General features: G+C 53.8%; 1 pseudogene; it reads right to left on the reverse strand.

The window, feature by feature from the left end:
* LOC134377502 (U2 spliceosomal RNA) lies at positions 1–152 on the reverse strand (annotated as a pseudogene).
* Positions 153–6,924: the final 6,772 nt, after the last annotated feature.

Here is a 6,924-nt window from a genome sequence, read left to right on the forward strand (position 1 = left end):
GGTTAGAATGTGCTGCTGGTAACACCAGGGTCCAGGTTTGATTCCTGTACTGGCCAGCTGCCAGAAACAAACGAACAAAAAAAAAATGCCAGATATTAAACTGATAAGAATAGATACTACAGTTGATCTTAGCCAAAAGTTCAAGAAACGATTATATTTTGAATTTTTGATTACTTTTTTTTTTTTTTTTGGCAGCTGGCCGGTACCGGGATCCAAACCCTTGATCTTGGTGTTATAAAGCTGCACTCTAACCAACTAAGCTAACCGACCAGCCTGTGTTTCTTTGTCTACTAGATATTTACATACTTCAAAATCCAAAGCTTCTAGAGGTTATAGACATGGTGAGAAGCCTCTCCCTCCATTGTAGCCAGTTATTTGTGAGTCTTTTTACCCAGGGGTTAGCCTGCTCTACATCTGTTTTGTTCCTTGCTTTCTTGTCTTCTTATGTCTTTGAAACCCTTCCACTGGGTATATATAGATCTGCCTCATTAGAAAAAAAAAAAAAAGAAATCTATCTCATTGAAGTATATTTTACATTCAATAAAATTTATACTTTTTAAATGTACTGGTCATGTGTTTTGACTGATGTATATACATGTGTAACTGGGTCCCAATAAAGATACAGAACATTTCCATCCCCCTGGAAAGTTCTCTCCTGCCCCTTTGGAGTTACTGCCTCCACCCTAGGAGACCACTTAACTCATTTCTTTCTTTCTTTTTTTTTTTTTTTGGCTGGCAGATCCAGGGATCTGAACCCTTGACCTTGGTGTCATCAGCACTATGTTCTACCAACTGACCTAACCAGCCAGTCCCTGTTAACTCCTTTTTGTCGCCACTGATCGGTCTCATCTCTTCTAGAATTTCACATCAATGGACTCATACAGCATGTGCTCTTTTGTGTCTGGCTGCTGTCTCTCACTGTTATGTCTGCGAGGCTCAGCCTTGCTGTTTTGTGTAGCGGTAGTTGACTACTTTTCATGGCTGAATAGTATCCCACTGCATGGATGTTCCTGTTTCTTTACTCATTCTCCTGAATTAACCAAATTACAAGTAGAATAGAGCCAGATGTGGGGGAGGTAGGGACCATTAAAAACCTGGTCCTGGCCCCAAGGTGCTTATAGCCCAGAGAGGTGGTCAGATACTAAGGAAAATGGCCCTGGCACTAGGGAGACAGTGCCGAGAGAAGGAGCCAGAGAGCGCCAGGGCCATGACTGGAACCTCTAAGAAGGGAGGATTCTTTCCAACTGGGGCGGCAGTGGGTGGGAGAAGGCTTCCTGGTAGAGTGGGATATGAGGTTGGGGGTGGAGGCAGTGGTCACAAAAGCCCATGGGTGTGCGGAGGGGGAGCCTGGGGTAGCTGTGGTCCAGGGCCTGCGGTGGGATGTGCGTTAGGGCAATGGGCTGGAAGGGGAGACTGGGTGAGGCCCAAGCCAGTGCCCTGGTAAAGCAGGCTGAGGAGCTTCACTTCTGGGGGACAAGGAGGGCCCTGAGTGGTGCTTGAACAGGGAAGTGGCCTGTGCTCAGTTTACAGAGGCTGATGTTTGGGAGGAAGAGCTGAAGTCCCTTGCTGGACATTGAAGGTCTTCTGGGCTTGGCCATTCAGGCCCGCTGAGTCAGAGAGAACCATTTGGTGGGTCCTGGGCTGAGGATGGGGAAGGAGTGACAGTGTGGCTGGGCCGCTGCTTCCAGGGCCTGGATATCACCATGGGCGCAGAGCTGCCTTCCTCCCATGTCTCCAATGCCAGCTGACCCATGCGCACATGTCCCTTTGCTGTCCCTTGAGCTTGACATCACCCTGCTGTGAGGGTCCTTCTGTCCCCTGGGGCAGATGAGGACCCCAAGCCTCCAGACAGGGAAAAGGGCTGGGCTCAAGTGCTACAGGGAGTTGGGCAGGGCTCTCTCCTCCCCACTCCTTCTCTGTGCTCCCTTCCCCACACCACCACCTCTCCAGCCCAGGGCAGCTGGGTGAGCCTCAAAGACATGGTCTTAACCCTGTCTGGGTCTCTGATCTAATACACGACTTGAGGTCAGTCCTTTTCCTTCTGGGAGCCTCAGTTTCCCCTCCTTGCAGATCAGTGGCTTACATACTGTGGTCCCTAAAACCAGAGGTTTGTGGGGAGTGACCATTGGGCCCTCATCTCTGCTCCAGTCACCACAGCTGAGAGGTGGTAGGGGTCAACAACATGAGTTTTGGAGCAAAATGGCCTGAGTTTGAGTCCCAGCTCAGCCACTTTCTGGCTGGGTAACCAGGGCAATTTCCTTAGCTTCTCAATGCTCCAGTTTCCTCATTTGTAAAAAGGGTATGATAATAACTGTACCTGCTTTTCAGGGTTGTTGGGGGAGTAAATGAGATAAGGCATGGATAGTGCTTAGCATGGGACCGCTATAGTAAGAGATTAATAAATGTCAGCGAGCGTTTTCTCGCTGGTATGTTTCATGCCGTGTGGACCATTTCCTCTGAAGGGAGAGCCAAGGGCTCTGCTGTCAGTGCCCATGATGGCTCTGCTAGCCCAGCCTCGCCCCTTAAGTCTCTTGGAGCAGCTCCTGCTCCCTACAGACCCAGGCCCAGGACAGTTGGAACCTGTCACCCAGTTCTTGGGCTTCCCGTAACTGCCCAGACCCGGGACTTCTCCCCACCTCCATCCCCCAGGCTCCCAGGAGCCAGGCCTGCTGCCCCCAAGGGTGCCAGCTCCTGTGCTGGGCCAGGAGTGGGATAAAAAGCTCATCCTGGGATGAAAGGCTGGCAGGCCCAGGCTGGGCCAATAAACTGCCCCACCCATGCTGGGAGGACCTCTGGGCACTGGTGTAAACTGAGTCATGGGGGGTGAGGAGGTGAGTCATGCAGCCTGTGAGTGGGAGCCAAATGGGGCAGAGCTCATCTGTGTGGGGTCCCTGGCCACACCACATGGAACCACAGCTCTCAGCCCCCTCTGACACCCAGCAGACCCCTGGCTCAGGGCAGAGGGGAGCAGGGCCAGCAGGGAGCCTGGACTCCGTGTACGCCTGTGCGCCTGTGCGTGCGTCGTGCGTGCGTGTGCGTGAGCGCGTGTGTGTGTGTGTGTGTGTGTGTGTGCGTGCATGTGTGTGTGTGGTGTGTTGGGGGGGCGGGGGCAGACAGGAAAGAGAAGCTCTGACTCGGGAGGAAAGGATTGGGGTTTGGAAAAGAGTCAAAGCCCTGGAGAGATTTTGGGCGGGAATGCTTCGCTGCCCTCTCCTGGCCTTTGAGGGTTTGGCTGTTTTTCTGCAGGAGCCAGCTTTCTCCTTTTGAGTGACTGTCTGTCCTCTAGGGTCCCCAGTGAGCAGAGATGGGACCAGAGTGAGCAAGATCCCCAGAAACCAATTCAGACTTCACCCCAGGGAGGCTCTGCCCCCAGGGGCCAGAGCTGCTCAGGGGCCAGAGCTGCTCAGGGACCAGGAATGGAGCCCCCTGCCACAGAGGTGTGTATAAGCACTCTTGGGAGATGTGGGGGCTGCTGGAGCATTTCTAGCCTTGACCGTGGCCAAGTTATTTAACCCTTTTCTCTTTTTTTTTTTTTTTTTTGTTTGTCTTTTTGTGACCGCTAAGGGGATCGCAACCCTTGGTGTGGTGTCGCCTGCACCGCGCTCAGCCAGTGAGCGCACCGGCTCCGCCCTATACAGGATCCGAACCCGCGTCGTCGGGAGCGCCACTGTGCTCCCAAGCGCCGCACTCTCCTGAGTGCGCCACGGGGCCGGCCCTATTTAACCCTTTTCTGCCTCAGTTTCCTTGTCAGTAAAAGGAGGGCTGTGAGGACCAAAATGAGTCTGCCTGGCGTACAGCAGGTCTTGTATGTGTTTGCATGTACTATTTGAGCCTCACAGTTTTCTCATCTATAAAATGGGTGAGAAAGGACGTCTGAGGTGCCCCTTGTCCAGCCTTCATTCTGGTTCCAGTCTCTGGCTTTATTCCCCAGGAAGCTGCCCTCTAAGCTGTGCCACCCTGCCTGATTCTATTGCTCTGTCTAGCCTGTTTTATTTTATTTATTTTTTAATGTGCTGCTGGGAGGTCAGGAACCAAAAAAAGATGGGGTTGGTGGGTTTCTCAGCTGAGTGCCCTCAGGTTTACCCATCGGTGCCTGGGGTATGCACATCAGAGAAGTGGGGAGTTTCCCTCCTCGGATGAATCAACTGTGTGACCCAATCCTCATCCCTTCCAGGGCCCCTCCCAGCGGGTGGGAGTGGGGCACAGCTGCCCTGCCAGGAAAATCCCCAAAACCCTGCCAAAGCTCTGGCTGAAGCGTTCTCCCAACTCAGCTGTTTCCGGTCCTCACTGATTCGACCCAATACCCAGCTGGGGTCAGGGGTCAGGCAGAGATTCTCCCCACTTCCCAGACAGCCTTTCTGGAACCTCCCCCCTGGGGTCTGGGGGTTCACAGTGTGTGGGAGTGGGAGGAGTAGGGGTCTCCTTTTCCTGGCCTCAGGGGCTTGTCCACATTTGCCCGGCTCACCTTGGGCCTGGCCACTTCACTACTCCCATGTAGGAAGGGGCAGGCCAAACAGCAGGACCTCTGCCATGCTGGGGGGCGGGCTGTGGGGAGCCCTTGGCTGGCAGTCGGGCAGCCCTCACTGTGGGCCTGGGGACCCTTCCTGCCCTGGGAGGCTTAGTTGCTGCACTCTCTGCACCTCAGTTTCTTCATCAGTGAAAAGGGAATCTAGGAGCTGGCTGGATAGCTTACTTGGTTAGAACGTAGTGTTGGTAACACCATTTTCAAGGATCCAGATCCCCATACTGGCCAGCTGCCAAAAAACAAACAAAAAAGGGAATCTCAGCTTGGCTCAGCCACTCCCCTGGATGGTTCTGAGGACCCAAACTATGTGCTTTACAAATCAGATCCTAAGGGCCGAGCCCGTGGTGCACTCGGGAGAGTGCGGCGCTGGGAGCACAGCGACGCTCCTGCTGCGGGTTCGGATCCTATATAGGACTGGCCGGTGCGCTCACTGGCTGAGTACTGGTCATGAAAAAGACAAAAGAACCCCAAAAAACAAAAAACAAATCAGATCCTAAGACCCTGCTGGGTCTCCTTTGTCTTTGCAGCCTCCACCGCAACAGCACTCTCACAAAGCAGGTGCTCAACAGTGCACCCAGCGCTCTGGAGCTGGATGACCTGGGTTTGAATCCTGACTCTGCCACCTACTAGCTTGTAACCCTGGGCCAATTACTGCACGTCTCCAGGCCTCAGTTTCCTTTTCCCCAAAATAGCAATAACGATAGAGCCAGCCTTATAACACCAAGGTCATGGGTTTTGATCCTCAAACCAGCCAGTTGCAAAAAAATAGAGCCAGGTGAGGCTTAGATGAGATAATGTAGGTAAACAGCACAGTGCCAACTCTTGTTATGAACAGAATGAGGAAACTGAGGCCTAGCGACAGAGTGACTTTCATCCATTCATTCGTTTATTAGAGAATGTTTATTTGGCAACTGCCCTATGCCAGATGCTGAGGACTCCCTGGAGGATAAAGTGTATCCACTGTCCTGAGGGGACCTGGACACACAGAGAGCCACAGGCAGGTGGGTGTTGTGGGAGCCTGGTGGATGTGTCTACAGCAGTTGGGGTGAGGATCTGGGAGGATAACACCTGAGTCGGTGGGGCTCAGACATGTGCAGTCAGCCAGAACAGCGAGCGAGGGCCAGGCATGCCAAGCAGGAGCTGTGGCATGAAAAAGGCACAGAAGTGAGAAAGGCCAGAACATGGGCAAGAAAACCACAGGCAGCTCATGATTCTGGAAGAAGGGTGGAGCAGGGAGCAGAGGATAGATGAGGCAAGAGGGACCGGCAGGGGCTGGATCTGAGTCGATAATTACTTCATTCATTCATTTAATAATTTATGGAGAGGTTGCTCTGGCCAAGCACTGTGCTAGGCTCTGGGGACAGGGCTGAGATGGAGACACTGTTCTGTCTTCAAAGAACATATAGTCTGGGCATGTGGCTTAGGGGCTGGGGGAGATAGACATCAACCGAGTGATTACATAAGTAACCACACAATCCTGTGATCAGTGCTGCACAGCAGGTGTTAAAGCAGAAGGAACAGCCCAAGGCCCAGGGCTGCACGCCAGTGGGTGAAGGAAGTGCCAATTGGCTTCAGTGGTGTGAGTATGGGCAGATAGGGTGCCAGAGGGAAGCTAGGGCAGTCAGTGGGGCCTAGATGGACTCTGTCCTGCAGGCTGTGGGGAGCCACAGAATGGCTTTGGGCAGGAGAGGGACATGGGCACCTCTGTAGGAGGGACCTATTGACCCCTGTGGGGGAAGAAGGGGAAAGTGTGTGTGGGGTGTGTGTGTGTGTGTGGCTATGTGGGGCGGGAGGAGGAAACTGAAGGCTGTTGCGATGGTTTGGGAGAGAGATAGTGAAGAACGGGCTAAGGCAGTGCCATGGGGATGGGGAGGAGGGGATGAGTGTGTCACAGGCTGTTATTGAAGGAGGGCCAGGTGCTGCTGACACCACTTGGGCATCTTTGTGGGACCCACAAAGGTCCGGCCAGGACCCCTCAAGCCTTGACACCCTTTGGTCCAGTGCAAGGCACTGACGATTGGAGGGGGGATGGGCACCAGGTTCCAACGTGGAGATCACCTGTCTCTGGGGACTTCCCAAGGCTGGGCTGAAGGGGACTCAGCCCTGGGGAAGCTCAGGGTGGGGAGGAAGTTGGGGAGGGGGTTGAGCCAGCATCTCGTGACTCAGCCACTTCCACCCAGTCAGCCCAGTGGCATCTCCGCTCCCCTGCTCCAAATTCCAATTTGATGAGGCTGCTGGAGGCTGAGTCAGCTCCAGCACGGCACGAGAGCAGTGTCCCAAGGGGCTCCCTGCCAGACACCCTGGCCGCCAACCAAGGCACGGCCAGGCACGGGGTTGGGGAGGCGAAGGGTGCAGGAACCAGGCTCCCAGAAGCTACAGCAGCCACAGCAGAGCAGGGC

This window comes from Cynocephalus volans, chromosome 4 (assembly GCF_027409185.1).
Source record: "Cynocephalus volans isolate mCynVol1 chromosome 4, mCynVol1.pri, whole genome shotgun sequence".
NCBI lineage: Eukaryota > Metazoa > Chordata > Mammalia > Dermoptera > Cynocephalidae > Cynocephalus > Cynocephalus volans.